General features: G+C 42.7%; 1 protein-coding gene and 1 long non-coding RNA gene across 8 annotated transcripts in view; one reads left to right on the top strand and one right to left on the bottom strand.

Annotated features, from left to right (window-relative positions):
• The window catches only part of Rasgrp3 (RAS guanyl releasing protein 3), a 100,857-nt gene that overhangs the window by 56,539 nt on the left and 16,532 nt on the right, over positions 1 to 27,786 (bottom strand). For 2 of the 7 annotated variants that reach the window (XM_085691030.2, XM_085691028.2), the window contains exon 1: positions 13,354 to 13,372. The exons of 3 other annotated variants lie outside the window; for them this stretch is intronic. The gene's annotated coding sequence lies outside the window, so the exon portion shown is untranslated. Of the gene's footprint in view, positions 1 to 13,353; positions 13,834 to 20,505; positions 20,565 to 27,786 lie in introns of those variants that run through there. 2 more of the 7 variants (XM_085691026.2, XM_048416060.3) reach the window with 2 other exon arrangements.
• The window catches only part of LOC125388140 (uncharacterized), a 35,436-nt gene continuing 31,319 nt past the window's right edge, over positions 23,670 to 27,786 (top strand). Inside the window, exon 1 of the long non-coding RNA XR_007228142.3 lies at positions 23,670 to 23,759. This is a non-coding gene — a long non-coding RNA (uncharacterized LOC125388140). The remainder of the gene's footprint in view (positions 23,760 to 27,786) is intronic.

The following is a 27,786-nucleotide window of genomic DNA, read 5'->3' on the forward strand; positions in this document are numbered from 1 at the left end:
GGTTAAAAAAAAAAAAACTAACAGTCCACCCCACCTCAAGTGGAGTACTATATGCATTTAATGTTTTTCTTCAAAGGATATTAAAAAGCACAGCTTTACTCTATACAATAGTTAAATGCTTTATTTCTATACTACAAGTAAATGAAATTTGGATGACTTTCTAATTGGTTAATCTATCAATTATGATCTTGGGTTGGGTTTTTTGGGGTTTTTTTTGTTGTTTGTTTGTTATTTTGTTTTTTTTGGGGGGGTCATTTCCCCCCCGTGGAGCTTCTTCAATGTGCTCTTTCAATCGAATTTAAAGTAGGTTGGAGACTGTTGACATCTGAGGCTGGCTCACTCTTCCTGTGGCAGTTGCCCTGTGGGCTGTAGGATGTTCAGCGACATCCCTGGTCCCTGCTGAGTAGACACCCTACCTCCATCTGGGACAGTCATAGACATCTTCATACACTGGCAAATATCCCTATGGGTAAAGTCTCAATTAAGAACCACCACTGTAACGGACATAACCTCAAAATAGAAAGCAAAAATTCCATCACTGAGGGATGGCTCTGCAGGCAGAATTCACTATGATGACCCAAATTTGATCCCAGAAACCCAGAGGAAAAGCTGGATGTGGTGGCCCACGTTTGTAATCGCAGCTAGCCTGGAGTACAGTGTGGGATGAGAAACCAGAGCCTGCCTCAACAAAACATGGTGAGAAATGACTTCCTCCTTGGTTTACTTTGGCATGCATGTAACTGAAAACACATATGAATAAACAAAAATAATAAATGAATAATGAATAAAAGTTGAAGTCCATTAGATACCTACATTTGTCTGTTACCAGAGTGTCTGCTTTGGTGTGAGCAAAGGCCAAACTCTTTGGTTGACTTTTCCAGGGTTCAAATAAATCTACATATTTTCTTTCATTAGCAGTAAGCATTTAGAAGAATGTATCTTTGGACATCATCTTAACTGGGTTCTTTTTATTTGTTTGTTTTGGTTTTGGTTTTTTGTTTCGTAGGGCCAGGGATCAAACCCAGGCCTGTGAATATTCAACGCATACGCCCTCTGACTAAGTTACACCTCACCACCTCTGCCTGCCTTTAACTTTGGAATCAATCAACAAGCGGTAACCCATCAAAAATTGCCATAATTAGGAACATTTCAAAGGTTTTTTAAAGCCCAAATTTGTTACTAACAGAAATAATTTGTCTCTGGTTTTCCTAATAGTTCCGATTATATTTTTTCTTTGTTTGTTTTTGCCACCTAGTGCAAACAACTTTAACTCATTTAGGAGGGAATCAGAAGATGAACAGGAACACAGCGATTTGTTCTCTATACATAAGAGAGTTCTTTTACATAGGAGCCCTTCCTCTCCTTCCCTGTTGCCCAGCTGGTCCCCTTGTACCCTCTCTAGGGAGTCTGTGGGGAATGCATTCAGCACCTCTTCACCTACAAACCAGTTACCTTCCTGCGTTATTGACCTACAGAGTTGGGAGAGGCGCCCTGGCGCTCCCTGTGAAGCTGTCAGAGCTGCTTTGCTCTGGCTCCAGCTCCTTTACTCTGCAGCAACAAGTACACCGCTCTGGGTGTCAGTCGCTTCATATTCAAATTCAATTCATATTCACTGAGAGGAAGGAACATGGCTTTGCCAAGCCCACATCTGACACTGCCTTAAAGCAGTGATTCTCAACCACCGTAATGTTTCAACCCTTTAAGCCAGTTCCTCATGTTGCAGTGATCCCCAAACCATAATATTATTTCATTGCCACTTCACAGCTGTAGTTTTGCTATTGTGAATCTTAATGTAAATATCTGATATGCAACCCACAAGCTGAGAACCACTGGCGTAAAGTCTCCTCAGTTCTTCAGGATCGAAAGGCTTTCCACCAGTATCAAGGTTTATAGATATCCAGAAAGAATCAGATATGAGTTGTTCTGATCTTTCTGGAATCAGCAACTTTTCTCTGGAGAAAATATGTACAGATAAGTTGAACTTCTCTTGTAAAAAGCACAGATCCTGCACAACATTGTACTCTTATTAGTGATGTGCCTGATGAGTTGATTGATAGTAGACTATATTGATGTCTGCAGTTTATTTTGGAAACAAAAGGTCAATAGGAAGGAGAGAGGAACAGATCCGTGGACAGATGTATTAAGCCTCAAACGCAGAAAACTGTCTTCTGTTTAACTTCATCAGCAATATTTGGGAATTCATTGTCCAGCTCTTGCAACTTTTTTGTTTGTTTGCTTGAACATTTTCATCATACGATGAGGGGGTCAGGGGAGTCCTTTCATTGTTTTAAATTCACCCCTTGCAAACTCCTAGTGTTTTGGAGTTGGGTGAAAAAGTCACGCACCTTTTAGAGTAGCCATTAGACGTTGCGACTGTTTATCATACTTTGATGCAAGGCCATAGTTTTCAGTCTGCCCACATAGTTCCTCTGTTCCCTTGAACTTTAGTGGTGTCTGAGCTAGGGTTTCTATTGCTGTGAAGAGACACCATGACCACAATGACTCTTATAAAGGAAAATGTTCGTTGCAGTGGCTTGCTTAGAGGTTCAGGGGTTTGATATCATGGCGGGACATGGCTGCATGCAGGCAGACATGGCGCTGGAGAAGGAGCTGAGGGTTCTACATCTCAGTCTGCAGGCAGCAGGAAGTGAACTGTGACACTGGATATAACTTGGGTCTAGGAGACCTCAAAGCCCACCCCACAGTGACACACTTCCTCCAAGAAGGTCACACCTCCTAATTGTGCCACTCTTTGAGGGATCTTTTTTTTTTTTCACACAGCCACAGATACAGTTTCCTGTGTGTCGGCCATGTTTTGTAAATAATTTTTTTTTTAATTTTATTAAATTCTTTCAAGCTGGGCACAGTGGTGCATGCCTTTAAACCCAACACTCGGGAGTCAGAGGCAGGCAGATCTCTGTGAGTTTGAGGCTGGCCTGGTCTACATAATAAGTTCCAGGACAGCCAGGACTATGTAGAGAGACCCTGTCTCTCAAAAAACCATGTATGTGTATGTGTGTGTGTGTGTATTTGTTCAGCACACATGTACACGCATACATGCATATGTGTGCACCACAGTGTGCATATGGAGATCAGAGGGCAACTTGTCTTTACTCACTGAGCTAATAAAGATTAATGATGGCAAGTGAAGAGTATAGATAAAGATAAAAAAATGAAAATTAAAATATCTTAAGGTCACGTGATAAAAACATGGGTGTTCATAGGGTTATTTCATTTACTTTTGTATATATTCAAATATTCCACCATAAAAACTTGGGTTTGGGGGTTGTTGCTTTTGTCTTCTTTTTAAGACGAAGTTTCACAAAGTTCCCCAAGTTGACCTTGAACTTCTAATCCTTCTGCTGAAAACTGAAGTTTGGGTCTTCTGTACACTTTAAATAGTTCTCGAGCATATCTCAATGGCTCAGAAAAGTCAGCACTTCTCTTGTTGACCTGGGAGCACCTGTCTTCAGACCCTTCTCCCCTTTCCCTCTGTTACAGACCCTAGGATTCCGCTCCACCACGTTAGTTGGGACTCCTGGAGTAGATATTTTCAAAATGTCCCTTTACTTCTCAACAATAACTACTGACTGCTGTTGGCGTGTTTGTTTTTCCTTCAGTTCAGTATCACCAACTCCAGGAAACCTTCCCTAGCTAAAGCTGATAGAGTTATCTCTATTTCCTGGGCCACCACAGAACTTGGTGAAGCACATCTTTATAAACATTTATTCATGTATTGCAATGTCTTTGTTGCAATACTTTAAAATGTATGCACAATTAACAAGGTGATTATATTCTATGGGGAAAATCCATATAAGTCCACGCTTGATGTTTAAAAATACAGAATGAATCATCTTGTATAAAAAAACATTTTAGGTTTTTAAATTCCTTTTAATGACTTCTGCATAGGGGGAAACCTGTAAACTAGACTGTATTTATTAAGATTTGAAAAGTTTTGGATTCAATACTATTTCTAAATTTAGGGACTAATGGTCCAAACAACTTTCTAAGTTTATGAATTTCTAATTTCATCTTCCATAAGCTTGGTATGAGATAAAACACAAGCTAAGTTGCAGAATGCTTTATGCATGATGCATTTCACTAATTCTTACAGTTGGAGAGACGGGTCTCCAATTCTTACATCTCATTCAATATCACATTGCATGCCTAAGTCAAAATCTTGCAAGTTGAAAAGGGGTTTTCTTTTTTTAAAACATAAAGATGAAATGTCATGAGATGCCTTACAATGAGTCTGCCCCGGCTCTGTCCTTCTAGCTTGACCCTTCTAGCTATCTGCAATAATGGTCCCAGAAATATTTTATGGGAATGAGTATGACTGCCTCTCTCAGTGTGAACGTTATACCACTTCTTATAAAACTTAAATACAGTTCTCAGCACTTTTGGCGAATCTGCTAGTCCTATAGTCATGACCATTTTATCTACCTGTCATTTTAAGGGAGAGTACAATGATGCTTTGTGTTGGCAGAGGCAGAGTTCTGCAAGACCAACCTGCACACAATGCAGAGGACCACAGTGAGAGAACACTGCAGTAATGAAAACGGGATATGTTCTGGGTAGGAACTAAAGAAGCGACTGTGGGGTGCAGTTACAAACACACAGCCTGAGGATGCTTCTTTGTCTTGGAAAAGCCTACTAATGGAAATGGCAGAGGTTTGGGTCATGATGCAACACCAGCTGCATGACAAGGCCAGCATCCTTCATTGCACAATGGTTTCCCTTTGCATAAACAGCTTTTAACATGGGCAGAATGAAAGATGCTGTACCAGGCTTTTTATTTTGGGTCACCAACCAGTTCCCAAATCATGACACAGAGATGTATTATTAGTTTTGAATGCTCAGTCTAGCTTAGGCTTGTTCTGGGCTAGCTCTTTTTACTGCTTCCTTATGTCTGTCTGTCTGGCGTCTGCTTGGCTTCTTGACCCAGGTGTCTCCCTCAGCCTCCTCCTCTTTCTTCTCCCATTCCTCCTCATTCTTCTCCCAAGTCTAGATTTCTTCTTCTATTTATTCTCTTTTCCTGACAGCCCTGCCTAATTTTTCTCTGCCCAGTTATTGGCCATTCAGCTCTTTGCTAGACCAATCAGGTGCCTTAGGCAGGCAAGGTGAAACAGATACAACACATCTTTTCGTAATTAAACAGATGCAGTAGAAGCAAAGGTGACACCTTTACACAGTTAAAGTAGCTTCTGCAGCATAAACAAATCTAACATGTCTTTGCTTAGTTAAAAGAATATTCTACAACAAGGTGGTACCACTACATTAAAACTTCATGGGCATCGTTTCCAGCTAGACTCTCAGCCTGCATGGCCTTTTAAAAGGCAAGGTGCTTAACTTCTCTGAAGTTTGTTCCTTCTCTCCCAGTACAATGCTCACAATAGTTTCTACTTTATAAATGAGGTGAAAGTAAATGCTATCTTATTTCCTCTTTATACTGCAGGCACAGTTTAAACATTACTACAAAAAAAAAAAAAAAAGATCCTCACAGACAGAGGCAGGGCCAGGGCCATGTCAGGATTAAGAGTGGCTGGGACGAGAAGCAAGCCACAGAAAAACCTGCAGAGACATGCTTCAGATTGTCCATGCCACAAAAACTAATGATCTCTAAAACAGCCTGTCAATGGTTTTTGAGTGGCAGACATTCCATATATAAATGAAATATTTTTTACTCGGGGGAAACAGAACTGAGAGCTACACAGATTCCAGTGTTATTCAGATTGAAATTGCAGTGTGAGTTCCTCAAAACCAAGCATGGTTCTACTCAGTTTTTCAATTTAAAACTGCTTACGATTCTTAGATATTTACGAGCTTCAGGAGTCTGCATTAACTTGAAATTTGAGAAGGAGCATCCTTCATGGACCTAGTGTGAGTCACTACAGTGTAGCTAAGAAAGCATCTTCCTTCTCCCTAGGTCTTTGATTCCAGTGCTCTGCAACAGGGACCTGCAAGTGCAGATTTCTAGGACCAACTCTCTCCTGAGACTTCTGATGCTAATTTATATAGAATATACCAAGGAAGCCTAGTGGGAAGCAGTTCAGATTCTTGGGTGGAAAGAAAATGCCCAGGGTCCTAAAACCAAAAGAGAGACGGAGCCGCTTTATAAACTTGGAGTCTAGCTCTGCGTGACTGATGGTCATGTCTAAGTCCTCTCCTAGTCTCCCTGTGGGCTGACTGCTTAGGTCTCTGCTGCATTACAGATGCCGCAGACGGGAAAGAGAAGGATAATTAAAATCACTTAAACACTCTCTAATGCAGTTACTTGTGTGTGGGTTTGAAAAAAAATTAAGCAATAGGAAAGCAATGACTAAAATGGAGCTCTGGGAAGAGATGTAAAGCTCCACGTGTTCTTTCCGCTCCATTGCTAGTTCTCTGCCAGGCCGTACCAGGGGCAATGCTCTCAATGAAAACGCTGGCTGCATTTATAGTCTTCAAGCAAATCAATGCCGTAATAACAAGGCCTCCTGTAGGGTGGTGACAGTCTATCCGGTTAAGAGAAAAGATGAGACAACATTTGGGAAATAAAGAAGCCAACAGAAAACACAGTACCAATCCTGCTAAACAGAAACCTAAAAGTCATTGGTATCACTGCAGCTATTTGAGTCATTAAATGGACATAAATGAAATCCTTCCATTACAGTAGGGACAGCAAGGTTTACATTTCTTTGGATTCCACGAACAGACATAAAAACTGTGACGGTAAGCCTACAACCAATCATTTCACTGTCTTTCTTTTTTTAAAAAAATGTTTTCTGGTATGCTCTTGGAAGGTGCAGAAAATTCTGATTATTACCTTAGGCACTAAGGAGGAGAATAAAAGGTCTTTTGGGTCAGTTCACTAATTAAATGTTTTTCAAGACTTTTTTTTAATTCAAAGAGCCATATTACAAAGGTTATTATGATAGCTTTTATAACAAAAACCTATGCGCTTGTATTTCCCCTGGGTATTACTATGCACTTTCAATCAACAGACAGCACATTCTGCCGCTTTTGAGATTTTACCAACATACTGATGATGTTGTTAGCCAACAAGCCATGAACATATAGGAAAACTGGTCAAAAGCAGAGAGTCCCGATTAGTCTATAAACTAAGATCCTTCTAGTCAGTAAGTGCACGCACAGAGAAAAGTAATAAGCATGTTAAGAATGCCCTCTGGCTCCCTGGATGTAAGGATGTTGTGATTGGCAGAACTCCCAAGAATGCTAATGCTTTTGCTAGGCAAGGAGAATACATGCAAGGGGACAAACTGAATACTTTGTAATTTAATCAATTAATTACATAATTAACTTATTATATCTCAGAAAAAGACTCCCTCAAAGCTGATGTTACATCATGCCATCATTGCTAAGACTCAACGTAGCCACATCAAAGAGTGTAAAAATCACTAAATTCCATTACAAATACTTCCTTAAATCAATATTTTTGTATCTGAGGCTAAGATGGCCTTACTCCTGAATCAGCTGCCCGTAACCCACAGTATGCGTTGACCAGTGTACCCTAAACCAGTCATTAATTTCTTTTTTGCTTACCAGATCATGACAAGCTACAACCCCTTTCATTACAAAAGACAACTCAAAATGTGCACAGTGATGACATGGTTGAAACTCGTCTCCCCGGATGACAGCATAAACAAAGAAAACTTCCTGGGGTTGGGGGCCAATAGACTATACACTATACTGAATCCTGTCGCCTACCCGTTCCATGACTCTGAACAAGTTCCCTACATTTTCTCATTCTCAGTTTCCTCTCTGTACACAATGGTAATGATAACCATACCCATTCAGGAAATGGCTGAAAAGAGCCAGAGAGTGCGCAGTGCTGGTGACTTCCCAAGGAAAAAACTCCGGTTTCTCAATCCCAAAATGGACTCAGAGATCAAAGCACAGTAACTTCACACACCACAGACTCTGAGAGGACAAAGACCACTTGAAAGGGTAGAACACCCGATAATTTGGGTTCATAAAGCGATGAGAACATGGCACTCCAATGGCTAACTTCAGTTAGTAAATGAGAAACTGATACAAAGAGAAATAAGGGTCCATGGAGCTTTGGAAATAGTTGGTTTTAAAGCACAAAATCTGCCACAACAAACAAAATGTCCTCTGCAATAGGATTTGGTTCTCTATTATAAGATGCCCAAGAAACTAAGCAAGCATTTGATTTTCCTACATACCAGCTCTCAAGTAAAGCTTACAAAGGACGTCAAAAATCTGAGTCCATTCTTTGTGTCTCTGCCTCACACTCACCGAATTATGCCATTTCCTTGGAAATAAGCAATTCCCGTTAAAAATTGGAGCCTTCATATCCTCAAGGTTTTACGTCTTTAAGTGCAACTAACCAAGAACTTCAAGTATGTTTTTCAAAATAGTAGTATCTGTAGTGAACGTGTACAACCTTTGGTCCTTTTCATTATTCCTTAAACAATAGAGAAGAACAATCTTAAGTCACAAGTCCAAGCAAGACACAAACGGTTTAAATCACACCAGAAGATCAACACAGGTTCTATGAAAACACCATGTCATTTAACACGGGGGACTGGGGAATCTAGATCATGGTGTCCAAGGTGTCCTGGACCTTAGTGTCTAAGGACACTAAGGGACAACTCTAATCCCCGCTGAAGGTAATTGCCAGAGTTCTGGTTTAGAAGATGACACGGGGACCTACTATTGAGTTGGCCTTACTTTTGGAGGGATACAGTGAGTAAAATTGAAGTTTAAACTTGTCTCCTCTTTCTATAAATAGTTTGATCTTCAAAATTGGTCATCTGGTAATGATGGCTTTGAAAAAAATTACAATTTTCTCAAGGCATCCATGTAATGCCTATTTGCTCAAGGGTCCTCCTAAATGACTGAAAATTTCTCCCATTGCCCCTGCTCCTTATGTATCATACAGAGCCTCTTGCTCTCTACGAGTTTGGCATCTATCCCCGTGAAGTGATGTAGAGAGGCAGGTGAAATTTATAAAAAGATTTAAAAAGTCGCTTTCTGTAAGGGCTTCACCTGCCTGATGACCCAGAAAACCCCCAAGTTCACAGTCGGCAAGTGAGACAGCCAGTGTCTAGATGCATAGCCAACTGGGAGACGAGAGTGACTCATAGCGAAACGGCACGTGCAACAGTCATCAAATCTCCTCCATCCCCACTCCCAGCCAGTCAGCCCCCTGCCGTGGGACCCATTCTGTGCGGCACTGCTCAGTCACAAGTGTGATCACACACGCACAGGTGTGAGGCTTGCTGTGCCTTTTGCTGTGCAGAGGTGTGTGTATGTTTTTGTAGAAAATGCATGGTAATGCTACATGCTACCGAGCCAGTCCTTGGCTCGTGGTACTTTAAGATAACGATTTTTTTCAACTGTTTGATGGTGTGGTCCATCTGCATTGAACCACTTAACAGGTGACACTTTGGGAGTGTCAGAGTGAGGCTCAAGCCATTTCTGTGATTAAGCGAATAAACCGTCTTCTCGGACGACCAGCCTTCTAAGCTGAACCATGCAAACGGGTCTGAAAATAGTTTCCCCATTACCAAGCCAGTCAGGTATTCAGTGCTTGGCTTGGGTAGGGTGGCTATCCCCTAAAGAAAAGAACTTACCGAAGGGGGAAAAATGCTGGAAAAGCCACAAGGGACAGGTGTGCGGAACAGTCCAAATTAATAACAAAGCTCTCAGGGCTGGCTTTACCAACACAAACAGTTCATGGTTAACTGTTTTTCAAAGAGGAAAAAAAGTAAATTATCTCTCAGTGCTCCTGTGGAGTCTGGGTTGGGACTGTCACGGGGGAAACTAGCCTTCCTCTTCTGGAGAGTTTAGGAAGCCATCACACAGACGTATTGTGTATCTAATTGTATTGGGATAGAAACACTCATTTTCATTTGAAGGGATCTTTAAATGGCTGGGTTTATATATAAATTCCACCCTTTAAAAAGTGTATATGAGTCAAGACTCTAACCCAGGAGTCATCTCTGCCACTGAGCGTCACTTTCTTCAGTATACCATACATATACACACTTCTTAACCGGCAGTGGGGTTCTCTCTTGATACGCCTGTCGTAACTTGAAAGTGGCATCAGTTGAAAATGTGTTCAACAATTAAGGAGAGACAACAGCAACACTCAGCAGTGAGGTGCCCTGTAGGGTACCAGTGGCTTGCCCTTCTCATCACCTGGCTAAATGAGTGTGTTAGCTCACCCTGCTATACAGCCTGTCAAGAAAGGAAGACTCAAGTTCAACACTCAAAGCACAGTTGCCACTGAATTCCTGTCCATTCCACACCATCGCACAGTAGAGAAAAGTGTTAAGTCAAGGTACCCTGAGCCGAAGACTAAATAGGCAGCGCATAACAGTAACATACATCGTCTATGACAATACATACACCTGTGTGCATCATTCGGGTTGGTAAATGTACAGTAAGAAGACCCTATGCCTATCACTGCTGATGATCTCCTGTATCAGTAACAGAAGCCTTAGGTACTTTTCTCTGCTTCTACATTGAGAACATACTACAGTAGAAAGAGGTACTGCAATTTCCCCATCTTCAAAATGCATGTGTTAAACTGAACGTTTTATAATTCATATCCAGATCTAAAAATTCTTTGACACTGTGATATATATTATTTGCATGTAAAATTAATGACTTTTAAAAATATTTTTCTATCAATACTTTGAAAGGGGGCTATCACAGCATTGCTTAAAATCTTTGAGTGTTCAAAACTTCAGCAGGTGGACGACTCAAAGGACACTGAGTCCCACGTAGACATCCCATTTGCTATGCTTGTTGGGGAGGAAGTGTTTACCCAGGGCCTCAAGGATGCTAGACAAGTGTTGTACCACTGAGCTCTACCTCATCCCTGTATACTGTCATAAATGTATTGTCTCCACGGAGAACGGTCCTTAGTTTAGACTTCAATAGACACTGCCTTTTATTGTGAAAGGTTCTATTATTCTGGAGACAAGATTTCACCGCTGAGGCTTTCGTTTTTGTTTTGTTTCCTTCCACCATCAACCTGTGGAAGACGTGAACTCTGCTAAACACGAACTCTCAAGAATGGCCCAGGCGAGAGCAGTGGTCTGCTGTGAGACAGGGAAGAAGTCAGAGGCTACACAGGGAAGTCACAGGCTATACAGGGAAGATCCCAGCTGACTCAAGGACCACATAAAATGGCATAAAGAGGAACAAAGAATTAGAGCTAATTTCTTCTCCTTGGACACTAGATTTTTGTAGATTCTTCCACATGTTAAGGAAAAGAAAAAGAACGACAGGGCCAGACTAGCCAGATTGGCCTTGTTGTTGTTGTTGTTGTTGTTGTTGTTGTTAGTTGGCTTTTTTGGTCGCCCCCCCCCCCCCGCACTCCAACCCAACAGGGCACACAAAGTTGTCTCCTTAGGGATCATGGCTGAAGAGATGTTCAAGTTCAGCTGTGCTTCGGAGACCCAGTGACAGAACCGCCACGCCCTACATTGTTTTCATTCCATCTCCTCCTGCAAAGGGGTGAGGCAGGGGGTAAAAATGACCCTCGGTGCCCTCCAGCAGAGGTCACAAGCAAAATGAGCTATTAGACCCTTGAGAACAATCCATTGGGGCAGCTGGACTCAGAGTATCCTAGTCTTGTCTCAAGCAAAACACCGTGTCCTGAGAGTTCAAATGAATGCAGTCCCTCAGGACTGACGGTCCAGTCAATTCAGAAAAAGGAACCGCCTGCTTATCTTCTCTGCTGCACTGATTCGGAGGCTTGCCACTTTTAGAGGCTACATCATCAATGAGACCTCTGCCCCTACTCTGTTCTCTGCATGGACCAACCATCTCTGAGCTACAGCTCAGTCCCACCGGCGTTCCCACTTTGCTGCTTTCTCTGGAGCAGGCGCTGTAACCGAACACTTTTATAATCCACGTCATCGGCAAGCAGGGAAAACAAAACAAAACAAAAGCCCTGAGCACCACACAGCACTGAAATAGGAAGGACCCAAGTGTTAGCTTTAAAGTCACAGGAGTGTGAGAGATTATGGAAGAAAAGCATTATAAAGCTAAGCGCTCAAATGAATCAGAAAGCATGTATAGAAACTGATGTGACATTTGATATGTGCTGCAGACTCTTATACATAGTTACGTAAATCTTTTTATCAGAATTGACTTGGAATGGTCAAGTCAGCCCTACCATAAATTCACTAGTTATTTTAAACATCTATGTGTTCCAGGTTCAGTGGTAACATATTAGTAAATCTCAGCCGTCAGCTCCTGTCCACCAGTTCACCACTCTGTGATTTAAATCCTGGCTATGAACCTAAACATCCTGGACACTTAGAAATCAACTCCTTCACTAGATAGGGGTCCAATCTCTGATCCTCAAAGTCAAACAATACCATGTCTAAAAAGAACACATTCTTAAAAAATTAGTAAAAACCATGAATTAACAAGTACAAATAAAATGTCCTTCTATAGTGTCACAGGGTACCAAAATCCACATGAATAAAAAATTGGTGGTAGCTTGAAACACACACACACACATCACACCCACACACACACACACCTCCCCCACACACCACTCACATACACACACATAGACACATACAACATACACCACACACACCACAAACACACACCACACCTACCACACACACCACACCCATATCCACACACACCACACACACCAGAAATACATACACAGATACACACACACCACACACACCACACAGACATACACATACCACACATACACACAAATACCACAGATACACACTCACACCACACATACTACAAACACACACCCACACCCACCACACCACACACACAGACACACACACATACACACACACATACACCACACACACTACAAACACACACCACACACACCACACCACACACACACACATTCCACACACACACCACACACATACATACACACAGACACACACAACATACACCACATACACCACAAACACATACACACAGACACACACCACACACACCACACACACCACACACACCACACATACCACACATACCACACATACCACAAACACATACACACAGACACACACACACCACAAACACCACACACACAGATATACACACACCACATATACACACAAATACCACAGATAAACACCCACACCACACATACTACAAACACATACACCACACCACACACACACAGACACACCCACACCACACCCACACCCACCACACCATACACGCCCACACCCACCACACCACACACACACAGACACACAAACATACACACACACCACACACACTACAAACACACCCACCACACCACACACACGCACCACACACACACACACACACCATATGCACACACACACACACACAGGAAAGTCTCTGGTTACTTACTAGGGTGATTTTTCTCTTCCTCACACCAGCACTCTGCCTGTCCAGCTGCTGGCCAAGTGTGGAGCATGCCGCTAGCAGCTGTTTCCTTCCAGCCAGGCCGTGTGTCTTAACCAGTCATATGCACCTCCTGATAACCACCCGAGCGGTGCCAGGAGGTCAGAAACTGAAGCTTATTATTCTCCGGGTTGGCAAACCTTCTCCTAAGCTGTGGGCCGGCTCGGCCACTTCATCAGCATGCAGGGCAGGGCATTCCACCGTTTGTTTTCTTTTTAGAGACAAATGCCCCAAGAGCCGATAAGGCACACGGGGAGGACAGGTCACTGCAGACAGAAAGCTAACTGCGCTTCTGTGGGGGGAGGGAGGCAGGCAGTCACTACTCTCCCACCCCACTTAAGTTTTCTCTAGGGTGTCTAGTCAGCAAGAAAAAGGAACCAGGAGTTCAGTCAACAGGTGGAAGTTGCTCTATCAGTCAGGTGCCCTTAGAGCAAACAATCCGCTTGGTTTCCTTTTCTCAGAGCTCCAGGCTCTAGAATGGGTGGTTCTTCACACAACTAAAAGGACTTTCCCAAGAAAGGCAAACTTTAACCCTCCAAGAATGCTTAGTCCTGCATGTCGTCCTCCCCTTCCCCCAGCCCCGATTGGCACACCTCTCCAAGGCCAGGGCTGCTGCAGCCAGAAATGGCCCAAGGCACAGACAAAAGGGGTGAAGGAAGAAAGTCTCATGCAGTTTTGTTGAAAGAACCATTGGAAATAATTTCCTGCGGCTTCAAACCTCATTTCCACTTGGTTGCCTGCTGCCTTGGTGTCAGCATTCTGGGGAACCACAGGGCAGTTGAGATTGTCAGCCAGGGTGACTGGAAGAAACACATCACTTTGCAGGTGTGTTGCTGACCCACCTCATATTCTGGGAAGCTGGGACAGACACAGTCGCTGCGTAGGTCACAGCGGCGGCCTGCCAGCCTGCCTATTGTGTTGGAACCATCTGTCCCACCAGAGTTTAATTCTCCTCCTTGCCCTTGTCATCTTTCTCTCCTAAGGAAACCCCTGGAGTGCATGACTTTAGAAGATTTCTGGCCTTGAGTCTCTGACTTCTTAGAATGTTAAGGTGGCGCTTCCTAAAACTATGTCGGAGCTCACCTTCCAAGTAAGAGCGGAGATCTGGCAGAATCAGCTTCTTTGGAAAAGAGTCCATCAGGAATGGATGGCTAAAGTCTCCCAGGGGATTTCTGGGTCGTAATTAATATGCTACTATCGGCCTTGACTTTTAACAAGTGTCAACTCTCCGCACAGGGGCATGTACACCAGCCTTCCAAACTGAGGCTCATGCTATAATTATAATTTGTGGTGAAATTAAACTAGAAAATTCCCTCTATATAAAAGTTCGTATTAAGAAGAAAAGGGGGAGGAAGATGTGGAGAAAGAAGAGCAGTTTCTCAGGTCTAATTATTTTCTTAGTTGTAAAAGCCCAGAGTATAAACGGAAGACATTGGAAATATCAAAACCTATTAATGGGAGTTTAAAGTCAGCAGCAGCTATAAACTCCAGACCTGGGGATGTGGCGCCCTGAAATATGTCGCCTCCAGAGGCCTTTTCACTCCTGTGTTGGTGACTCAGTCTCCACTCACAAACAGCAAAGGAAGCCGGCTAATCATTTGAAATGCTCTCCTGATTTATTTATACTCCATGTTTACAGTAACAGAAACTTCTGGACCTCATGATCCACATCAGTCATCGACAGCAGAATGGGTTGATTATTCTGACAATCCGTCTTGCACCAAACAGTCAAGGAAAGGAGAGATTCCGGGAAGCTAGTCAGTGACTAATAGCGAAAACAATATAGAGATTCCTCGCCAATTCTATTTACAACCAAGGGCAGACCCTGATGGTACTTATGAGGCAAAATGTCAGCCTGGAGATCAAGACATTGGGCCCTTGTACTCTGAGACTAGTAAGGTGACAGATGGCCCGGTAGTGGTGTCATCTTCCAACCATGCACGGGGAAGAGCCCTTTTGTAGCCAGCCTGCCTACAGGTGCGTATCATTCTCTTCATCTCCAAAATCTTGCCTCCCCTTGGGTCCCCTCCCACCTTGGTGCCTCTCTCCCTGTGCATCCCAACGGCCCTAGACCTTCACCTGTAGCCACACCTGTCTCCCACTCAGCTCATCTTCCTGACCACCTAGCTGTGCCCATCCTCACGGCTCTTACGTCAGAATAACGATCTCTCTGATATGTTGCTCTTGTTCTCATAGCTCAGTCTCCCTTCCCAGCCAAGTTTCTGGAGAAATCATTTGTCTTCCATCTCACATGCCGAAGGTCTAGGCTGCTTGTGGTCTGACCTCTCCCGCTCCACAGACATTGCTTACTCCGCCTGGCTATCTACCACGAGCAATGGACGTGTCTTTGTTCATCTTCCTTGAACTTTTGGCTACATTTAGCCCAGCTGACTTCGTGGTGCCGAGAATGTCCTGTAGCTTCCATGAACTCTTACTGCAAGTTCCTTCACCTCCTCCGTGGACTTCCTTTCTACTTAACCCTGACTGTGGAAACCCTCTCTGCAAATCCTGTTTTCTAAGTCTCATGCATGCTGACTGATTACTACAGACTTGCCTCAAAAATCCCTATTTATGACACCATGCCTCCTTTACACTTTACCTACGAGTGAAGCCTCTCAGGCAGGGGCCATGTGGTAGCTTAGGCATTTTTTTGTGTCCAGAAACTATGATAATAGTTTGAGTTTATCTCAACTAATAGGCACTGTTTGCCACAATCTCCCTTTGTTCTTTCTACTTCTCTCCCTCTCTGTCTTTGTCTCTCTGTCTCTCTCTGTCTCTGTCTCTCTCTCTCTCTGCTCTTTTGAGACATACACTGAAATAAAATGATTATTTTCATAAGCTTAAAATTATCTCAATTAAAATTAAATTCTTTAATCATCATGAAAATATTTTAGTCATGATAAAAAGTCTAAATTTTGTATAAAAATTAAAATATTTATACAGTAAGATGAGATTTCTGTGTATAGACTATTGTTCCACCATACCCAAAGTTAAATGACAGATGTCAAAACAATATAAAGAGAGAAACAGACAGGTAACTGATAAATAGCTTTAATATGTAAACCATTGACAAATAATAACTGAGTAGAGGGTGTCAATAAATATTTCACAAAAGAAGAAATCTAATGTGCAATATGCATGTGAAAAAATTCAGATTTCCTTCAAAGGACAAATTAAATGAACATAAAATATCATGTGTACTCTATGAACTTGACAAAAATGAAATAATGATAATTTCCAATGTTAGAAGGAGGTTTAGAAAGTAGAACCTTCAAGGTCAGATGTCAAGAATGTAACTGCTAAGCCAATCGTGGTGGCGCACACCTTTGATCTCAGCACTCGGAAAGCAGAGGCAGGAGGATCTCTGTGAGTCTGAGGCCAGCCTAGTCTATAGAACAAGTTTCAGGTCAGCCAGCGTTACACAGAGAAACCCTGTCTCAACCCCCTCACCCCAAAAAAGTAACTGGTACAACATGTGAGGAAGCTAGTTTTGCAATTTGATGTGAACACTCTTTAAAATGTGGTTTCCCCTCCACTCATCAGTTCCTGTTATAAAAATATATTCCAAGAAAAGACTGTGGATTGCATTACCGTGAGGCTGCTCCTTAGGAACATCTCACACTCATGAACATGATGGACGTCTGAGAGCCCACCAAGGCTGCTCCAGCGCCTGTCCCCTCACAGGGGCAGTGCTGTGCAACTGTGCCAGAAGAATGATGTTCATGTGTATTACTAGCCAGGAAATATTTGCAGTTTAGTATGAGAAAATCATGCCATGTAAGTTTCTTTAGAACAATTTCATTTTTCAAAGGAAGTATTATGCTAATATTGGAAAAGGCCTGAGACAAATATCAAAAATTTTAAACAGCTTATCCAATTGTTTCTGAGAGTTATTCACATACACACACACACACACACACACACACACACACTTTTTTTTGATTTATTTTATTTATTATGTATACAATGGTCTGCCTGCATGTATCCCTGCAGACAGAAGTTGGCACCAGATCTTATTACCGGTGGTTGTGAGCCACATATGGTTGTTGGGAATTGAACTCAGAACCTCTGGAAGAGCAATCAATGCTCTTAACCACTGAGCCATCTCTCCAGCCCCACACACACTTTTTTATACAAGATTTTTTCAAAATTAGACAGCGGAAGCCAGGCAGTGGTGGCCCATGCCTTTAATCCCAGCACTCAGGAGGCAGACGCAGGCAGAGATCTGTGAGTTTGAGGCCAGCCTGGTCTACAGAGTGAGTTCCAGGACAGCTATGACTGTTACATAGAGAAACCCTGTCTCAAAAAGCAAAACAAAACAACAACAACAAAATTAGACAGAGGAAAGTGCGGCTAAGAATGTGGCTCACTTGGAAGAGTGCTCGCCTGAGTGGGGTCACACCTGTACTCCCAGGATGTGAGAGGTTGAAACAGGACCTCCAGAAGTCAGGCTATCTCTGGCTACATGGGGGGTTTAAGGCCAGCCTGGGATACGTAAGACCTGTCTCAAAAATAAATAAACGAAATAAATAAATAAATAAATAAATAAACGAACGAACAAATGAATGAATAAAACAAATAAGAGAACAGAAGTGAGGTAGAAGAAGCCTCGGGGCATTCAGTATTGGCACAGAGAGGAGAAGGCCATTGGCAGGAAAAGGATTGGAGAAGACAGGGGAAAAAAGAACAAAAACAAAACAAAACTCAAGTTCATAACAAAGTTGGATATTCCTTAGTTCTCTCACTTGGGCAAGTCCTCGACAGAATATTTGACAAGAAAATGCTAGAAGTGAAGGGATCAGAGATTCCGTGAACACAGGAGAGGAGAGAACAGTGGTCCAGCCTCAGCACCCCAGATTCTACCTCTGAGGCGCCCTCTTGGACTTTGTGCCATCTCACGCCTGCAGACAGAAAGCACTATCTTCTTGCTAGAGGCTCCCTGCCTTGTGTCAAGCTCCACACAAGCTGCTCCGAGTGGAGCCACACCACCTGCTGTTGGCTTGAGGCACTGACATGCACAGTGACTTCAACCCGCCTCCACTTTCCTTGCAAGGGACTTTGTGTTCAGCATCGCTCTGTGCTTCCGTCAGCCCAACTCCCACCCCTCCCTCACCCTGACACATGTCTTTTTTTTTTCCTTGATACTTTCTCAGCTTTTCTTTTCAGCATTAACATTTGTCTAAGAATCTTGGTGGCGGCATTATTCCTTTCTCTCTCTCTTTACCCCTCCTTTCTTCCCTTTCAGCTATGAGAAATCAAAGCAAGTAGCCAATCACGGTGAGCTTCGAGTTCTGCTCATCCTGGGTGGTGGCGCACGCCTTTAATCCCAGCACTCAGGAGGCAGAGCAGGTGGATCTCTCTGAGTTCGAGGGCAGCCTGGTCTACAGAGTGAGTTCCAGGATAGCCAGGGCTACACAGAGAAACCCTGTCTCGAAACAAACGAAAGAAAAAACAAACCAAAAGGAACAGGGATGAAGTGCTAGCTATACTCCTGCTACAGAAATGAAAAACTGTTTTCTAAGCAGCATTCAGAGTTGCTCTTGCACAAATCAACCAGCGTCAACAAATGAAGAAATACAGTGTCTGTGTTCAGTCTAGTGGAGATCATCAAAATGAGACAAGAGCCCCTGATCTCAAGTTCATGACCTCATTGGTAAAAAAGAACAATACATAGAGAGTCATATACAAGTCGAAATAATTATCATAGAATAATACTATATTAATATGTATGCATTATGCTAATGCTATACATATAACCTGCTAACTACTATGCAAAATGTTTATTCTCAAAGCAAATCTCTAGGAATGGGCTATCGTCACTCACAGGTGACTTTTACTGAGGTTAGCCAGCATACCCACGACTAGCAAGCAGTCTAAGGAATGAAGATGTAAACTCAGATTGACACTCTGACTCCAAACCCTGCACATCACGCCCAATCTCAGTGATTTGGTAGCCACTGAGGTTTTCTTAGAAGCCATAGAAGACTTGTTCATCTTGTCACACCTACCTGCCTCCAAACACAGTGATCTAATCAACTGTACTGCCTTTGTGGGTCTAATTATTGGCATTGTGGGAAGAGTTTCCTAATATTATCAACCGCAAATGTGGTGTTTAGCCAGTTATAATTAAGTGGCTGTGTGGTCGGCAGGCCAAAGGACATCTGCAGCATTCTCTCTGTGAATGAATGCATTCCATGGGATAAACACAGCTCAGTTCTAAACAGCCCCTTTGCAGGTACATCTTTGGAACGCAATTCACAGATGAATTGGAAGCCTTCTAAATGACAACAGACAAAAGAGAGGGAAAAGCCTCCCTCAGAATTGGTCTCTGCACCCAACCTCCACAGCTTCCCCTGTCCTCAGTGTTCTTGGAGAAACTCCTAAACTTGTAGACAGACTAGCCCTGACTAAAATAGACTCTGCCTTTCAGTTCCCTGTTCTGTCCTGCTTTCTGGCTCTCCCTTCCCCTCTCTTTCTACAGATTCTTGTTCACCATTTAAAGACCTCATCCTCAGCATAATTGTGTTTTTACATTTTAATTTACTGCGATTTACCTTTATGGCTGTATTTTTCTCTGAAAACATCCCCCCCGCCATGGGCTCTTTAAACCCCGCTGAAGCTCCATTCCTCACAACAGGAGGACAGTCGCGCGCCCGCCACAAGACAGCTTGCTTGCATCATTACTCAGACAACAGCTTTGACTGCTACTATTTTTATTTCAAAATCAGAGTCAGCAGAGATGTTCATTAATCTGTGGGGACGTCACCCCTAGAAGCCAGAGACTATAAATATTTTTTGTTGCTACTTCATAACTGTAATTTTGCTACTGAGCAGTGTCTCGGTTCCTAAGACCATCGGAAATACGTGATTTCCAATCGTCAAGATTCATAGGTTGAGATCCCCTGCATGCGTGGTTTATTCTAGTGACTGGAACACAGGCACCGTATCACACCGGAGAATGAGGTGAGGATGCTCTGTACTTCCCCAAATCGGAAAAGCAGCACTCTTGTGCTTGAATTTATGGAATGCTTACATTTAAAAGCATTACATGCTCATGGTAGCACACTGAGTAAGACAGAGTATGCATGAGGAGCTTACCTGTGCTCTTGTACCGCTGATATAGCACATATCTTCTGTCACACCAACAGTATGAGATTCTAAAAAGATAGATACCATATATCTGCTTTTCCATTTTTAAAGTTGACACTGCCAATAATACTCTGCCAATTGATTTTTTCCTTTAATAATATATAATTGGTTCCAAACTCAATAATACACCTTTTTTACTTCTACATTCTACTGCACTGTATAGCCACACCAGAGTGTACCCTTGCATACTGTTGATGAATACTCAAATACCAGTTTTGCCTCAGTAAGCACCGTTGCACACAGCATCATTGCACACATGTCTTTTATTTCTGTAGCATAAATCCCCAGACTGGGATTAGTAGGATTGATATTTTATTGATTTCTGCAGATAAAGATTCTCTTCTTGATCAAATGCTAGCCTGTTCCTCACCTTTCTTATCCATCTAGACCTACTAGGATTTGAACAAACCCAGGCTGTAAAGAAGGCTCAGTGGGCTTGTTGTAGAAATATAATGACTTAATTTTGGACCCCAGAACCCACACAAAGTTGGACATAGTAGCTCATGTCTGTCATCTCAATTCTTCTATAGAGACGGGTGGTAGAGGCAGGAGAGTGCCTGGAGGGGTAGTTAACCCAGCATGCCCAGTGACAAACAGCAAAAAGACCCATCTCTGACAGCCCTGCACTTGAGGGTGTCCTTGATCTCTCCATGTGTGCCATGAAACACCTCTGCATGCTTGCTTGTACCCATACACATGAGTGCACATACATCACACACACACACACACACACACACACACACACACACACACACACACTGTTTGAACAAACTCCAAAATAGTTTTTAGAATGTCAAAGCAACATCTGTAAGATTAATTTGCCATTACAAGTATGTACCTTCCCAAGAAAGCTCAAGGCTGTCAAAATGTTTCCTGCCTGGTCCAGCTACCAGAGGGACAAGATCCATGTTATTCAGTCTCTGTGGAAAGATAGATAACTTCCTGACTTTACAAACTAGCTAGTATCACCAACACCCACCAACCCTCTGACTCGACTGAGACCCGACTTGGTTGCTGCCTCATTTTCCCTGTAAGATGTCTGGGTACTTCTGTGCAAACCATATTGCCTCTCAATCTTTAGGTTGCCATAGTTCTTACTGACAAAAATCTGTCCTTGTCTCTTGAACTTACGCCTGACTTGACAAAAGAAAAAAAAAACATTCTGTTCTTTTTTTCCTAATCTGAACTAATAACAATACTAAGGCCACAGTTCTGAGCAATGTTAACTTGGAAGATATGGATTATAGAAGGAGAAGCAATAGTATTTCATTGCATAGGCTGGAGAGATGGCTCAAGAGTTAAGAGCACATGGTTGCTTGCCAAGTGGACCTGAGTTCAATTCCCATAACCCACGTGGCAGCTCACAACTGTAACTCCAGTTTCAGGGGATCGGATACCTCCACACCACACTTTGTCTTGTATATAAAACAAAGTTAACTACCGAGAAACCCTATCTCGAAAAACCAAAAAAAAAATTAGTAATTTCATCATTGCATCCTACCAACCATGCCTGTTCAATGACTGAAGTGGGAAGTGCCTGCTTAATTTTCATGAGGAATAGCAAGCTTTTTCAAAGGATATTAAACTCGACTAAATTCGGTCAAAGTTAAAATATGAAGTCTGTCCAATTCTGCAATTTTCTTATATTTTTATCTTGTGCACTAGTTTGGTTGCAAAGACAGGGTCTTGCTATATACACCAGGCTTGCCTCAAGTTTATAATCCTCCTGCATCAGCCCCTTAAATGATAGGATTACATGCCTGCCACCCCTGGTTATTTTAGCATTTGTTAATCTGTACATCTCAAGGCTCCCATGAACTCTAAGACTGTTTCAATCCTCAATCAATTACCGATAGGCAAACTGGCAGACTATTAGAAAACAAAATACCAAAGTTGTCCTGAAGCATAGTCCCAGCATGCACTGGGACTGGTGAAGAGGTCAGTCCCTCCCACATACCACTCCCTGTGACTTGCCTCTTAACTGAAGAGCCAGCACCTCACATGGCACCTGAGGTAGGAATATAATGTCAGCACAGGGCCGAGGATCACAGTATCCACAGCTGCATTGCTCCAGTTGTGGTGGTTAATCAAAGTAAAATAAAACCAAATAGCAACAGCAATAACAACAAGAACAACAAAAAGCCCTAACCAAAAAACTCTTCTACAGTCTAAGCCTTTATTGCATACTTTAATTTGATAGACTGGAGTGAGGCCTTAGAATGAGAGCATTTTTAACAGTGTATTTACTATGAATTTTGCATCAGCCACCACATTCTAAGTCACTAATAACACACACCAGGTTCCTGATTTAAAAAAAGAAAGTGTATTTCTTATAACAAGGAAACTTGGTTCACAATTCTCAAGCTTTCTTTGTTTTTAGAAAGGCATTCATTTAAACATTATGAACAATGGATAAACCCCTGGCCAGGTTCATGAAAAATGACACCTCATCAATCGAAATTCAACACACACTATTCAAGAACACATTTATTAAATATAATAAGTGCAAATTCAATTGTGGATCCAACTTACTGGCCCAGACGAGAGGAGTCCTTTCCCTCAGAACAAAATGTAGGCAGGCAATTCCCCGCTGCCTGTGACACGCAGTGACTTCATGACACCCAAGTACCCAGAAGGGACTGACTATAAATAAACGCTCAGCTTTCACCTTAGTGTCCTCAACCGAAAGACCAGGTGAGACTGTAACGGCTTGCAATAAGTCCCCTGTGCCCTAATGCCATGGACGGCAATGTGTTTAAAATTCCTAGTGATCTTGCTGACAATTCTCCCATACATACTTCGTCTTTCTCTGTTAGACCTTTTCTAACCTAGTAAGGCAGTGTGGTACATGGGGTGCTGCACACTGTGGAGCAGATTTGGGATTCTTATTCTCCATCTGGTCATGTATAAACTGAACCTTTGAAGGTTAAAAAAAAATATATTTATTTTTATTAAAGAAACGGAAATGCCCAACTCAAAAGTGGGTGCACTGGTTTCCTGGTGTGGGAGAATTGTCTGTATTCTGTCAATCACGTTTTCAATAAACGCTGATTGGTCAGGCAGGAGGTGTAGGTGGGAAAACCATACAGGAAGTGGAAATGATGCAAGGAGAGCAGGAGAATTCTGGGGAGGAGGAAGTTGATTCCTCCCACTCCTGCCCAGATCACCGAAGCCGCAGGATGTGAACTGCCCCACTGAAAAAGGTACTGAGCCACATGGCTAAAATAGATCAGAAAAATGGGTTAATCAAGATGTGAGAGTCAGTGAGAGGCTAGAGCTAATGGGCCAATCAGTTTTATAAATAATAGAGATCTTTGTGTGGTTTTCTTTGTGCTTGCCGGTTGTGGCGTACCAGGTGGGGACAGAAAACACAAACAAGCAGGACCCCCTCATGTTACAGTTTCCCACATAGGTTTTAGAAAAGAAATAATGCACTGGGCCATGGTGGTGGTGTACACCTTTAATCCCGGCACTCGGAAGGCAGAGGCAGATGGATCTCTATGAGTTCAAAGCCATCCTGGTTTATAAGACCTACTTCCAGGACAGCCAAGGCTACACAGAGAAACCCTGTCTCAAAGAAAGAAAGGAAGAAAGGAAGGAAGGAAGGAAGGAAGGAAGGAAGGAAGGAAGGAAGGAAGGAAGAGAATTTTCCTTTAGAAGTGTAGCCTGTGAAAATAGTCAACAAGGCAACAGAGACGCATGAAAAACAAACTCAGTGTAATATATGTCATACTAAAACAGAAAACAATCCAAAGACCAGAGAAGGAGGGAGGAATTGGATGCTCATGCCTGTCATACTAATACTTAGGAGACCATGGCAGGATTTTGTCAGTTGAGGGCCAGCCTGGGTTACACTAATGAGTTCCAGGCTAGCCTGGGGTACAGAATAAGACCTGGTCTTCAAAATTAGTTATTTAATCACAAGAGACAGTTGATCAAAATAATAAGAATGAACTTTCAATGAAGTATACACCATACAGCTATGAGAAAAGATGAAAACAAGCATCTATCCACACTTATAAAGCCAAACAGGATTTCCCTTTTCCTTTTCTTATATGACTAACTTTAGCATTGAGTATATTACAAGCAGTACAACTTCTATAAGTAACATTTAATATTGCTAGTATTAGTGGCAGGGGGAGATGCAGGTATGTGCAGGTCAGGGGACAACTCTGCAGAGCTGGTTCTCTCCTTTCCCATTCAAACACGTTCCAGGAATTGAACACTGGTCATCAGGCGTGTATAACAAACACATTTAACTGCTGAGCCAACTCAACGGGCCTAAAACTAAAATTTAAGGGAAGTACAAACTCAGTACTGTTATGATTTGGATAAATGTCCCAGTGCCCAAGTGTTAAAGACTCAGCACCTCCCTATGCGGAAGGAAGGTGACAAGACCTGTAAGGGGTGGGGCTTAATGAGAGACCCTTCAGTTCCTGGAGGTGTGTCCACGGAGGGGATGGTAGGACCTCCCTACTTCCTCTTTTCTTTTCACTTCCCAGCTGTCAGGCTTTTAGGACTTCAAGGGCACCAGGAAACTAACAGAACTTCCTGCCATGTATCTGGTCATATCTGAGTATCAACTAACTAGCAGATCTTCCTGCCATACAATTGGTCGTATCTGAGTGTGAACTAACTAGCAGATCTTCCTGCCATACAATTGGTCGTATCTGAGTGTGAACTAACTAGCAGATCTTCCTGCCATACACTCAATCGTGTCTGAGTGTGAACTGCGTTGGTTTGCTGACGTTGATTGCCTGTCGTTATGGTGGTGGTTCCATGCATGTGTGCTATGTCATGAAATCAAATTGTAGATTAAATGTGCATGAATTATTCTATTACTATTGTACCATTGCTTTTTTTTTTAAAAAAAAATCTTTTAGTAGAATTTAAAATCTCAGCCATAATTGAAGGGCTCTCTCACAGGCCCAAGCATTACAAACATGGCACTGGCAGGCCTTTTCTTCTGCCCTCCCCCACTTTCTTCTCCCTTGCTAAACTATTAGATTACATTCCTAGAGCAAGCCCCCAAGGTCTATTTGCCTAACTAAAGCTCCAAGATTCAACAATCAAAATTCATTACCTGACTACACTGGCTAACGTATTCGGGTTTACCAGCTCACCCTAAAACAGATTTCCCCCTTTTCTCCCTAAAATCCACTCCTGCAGGAACACCTGCTGCTGTCTCTGTCCAACCCAGAGGCAGCCACCCCTACCTCCTGTACCCCCACACCTGCTCGTCCCTGTAGGGTAAAAATCTCCTTTGTGCTGAGAATTTGGTGTTTGTGTGTGTTCTGTGCTGACTCCAGGCACCCCTTACAGTAACAGCATCAAAGGAGAATGAATTCAGAATTTCAAGTCTCTAAGGTCTTAATTATTCAGAAGAAGACTGGGAGCAGTTTTTGTTCTTGCTGATTTTATTTGGTTTGATTCTAGTTTTTGAGACAAGGTCTTGGTGAACAGCTACATCTGACTGTGAACAAATTTACTAGGTAGCTGAGGCTGGTTTCAAACGCTATCTTACTGCCTCTTAAATGCTGAAATAACAGCTGTGTGTCACATACCTGCCTTAGATCAAACTTGTTTCTTTTAGACTTTGTTAATTCAAGTGTGTGCTCCAACTATAAATCAAAGATCGGTCTGTAATTCTCTTTCTTAATAGCGTCTTTGTGTGGTTTGGGTATCAGGATAACTGTAACCTTATAAAAAGAGTTTGGTAATGTTCCTTCTATTTCTATTGTGTAGAACAATTTGAGAAGTATTAGTACTAGCTCTTCTCTGAAATTTTGGTAGAATTCTGTGCTGAAACCCTCTGGCCCTGGGCTTTTTTTTTTTTTATTAGCCATCAGAGAAATGCAAATCAAAACCACTCTGAGATACCATCTTATACCTCTCAGAATGGCTAAGATAAAAAACACTAATGGCAACTTATGTTGGAAAGGATGTGGCAAAGAGGAAAAACTCCTCCCCTACTGGTGGGAGTGCAAACTTGTACAACCACTTTGGAAATTGGTATGGTAGTTTCTTAAAAAATTGGGAATCAATCTACCTCAAGACCCAACTATACCAATTTTAGGCATATACCCAAAGGATGTACAATCCTATCACAAGGATACTTGCTTAATGATGTTCATAGCAGCATTACTCATAACAGCCAGAACCTGGAAACAATCTAGATGCCCCTCAACCAAAGAATGGAAAAATAAAATGTGGTATATTTACACTGTGAAGAACTACTCAGCTTTAAAAAAACAATGACCTCATGAAATTTGCAGGCAAATGCATAGAACTAGAAAAAAATCATTTTGAGTGAGGTAACCCAGACCCAAAAAAGACAAACATGGTATGTACTCACTCATAGGTGGTGTCAAGGATAAGATAATCAATCTGCAATCCACAGCCCCAGAGAGGCTACATAACAAGGAGGACCAAAAGAGAGATGCATGGATTTCCCTGAGAAGGGGAAGTAGAAAGAGTCCCCTGGGCAAACTGGGAGTGGGGGTTGGGAGGATGGAGGAAACGGGAAGTAGAAGGAGCAGGCTGGGTGAACTGGTGTGGGAGGCAGGTTGGAGGCAGAATGGGGAGGGAGAGATGTCCCAACAAGAGATGTCTTGTTGGGATGGTAGCATTTCAGGGTTAGGGAAAACCTGGTGCAAGGGAAATTCCCATGAAGCTACAAAGATGACCCCAACTAAGACTCCTAGCAATGGTGGAGAGGGTGTCTGAACTGGCCATCTACTGTGAACAGATTGGTGACTTTCCTAATTGCACTCAGAGATACTCTGTCCAGTAACTGGTGGAAGCAGAGGCAGGGATCCACAGACAAGCTCTGCTCTGAGCTCTGAGAGTCTTGCAAAAGAGAGGGAGGAGGGGTCGTATCAGACAGGGTGGTTGTAATGGGGGAACGCACATAGACAGCTGACCTTAGCTCATGGGAGCGCACGGATGTGGGACCAACAGTCAGGAAGCCTGAATGGGACTGACCTAGGCCCGCTGCATGTGTGTGACAATTGTGCATCTTGGTCTCCTAGTAAGGCTTCTAACAGTGAGAGCGGGACCTCTCCCTGGCATTTAGCGGGCTTTTAGTAACCTGGTCCCTATGTTGAATTACCTAGGTCCAACTCAATGTAAGGAGAGTAGCTCAGTCCTGCCTCAACTTGATGTGTTATACTTTTGCAAGCCCATGGGAGGCGTATTCCTTTCTGAATGGAACTGGAGAAGGAGTGGATG

Source organism: Myodes glareolus, chromosome 6 (genome assembly GCF_982192425.1).
Source record: "Myodes glareolus chromosome 6, mMyoGla1.1, whole genome shotgun sequence".
Taxonomy (NCBI): Eukaryota; Metazoa; Chordata; class Mammalia; order Rodentia; family Cricetidae; genus Myodes; species Myodes glareolus.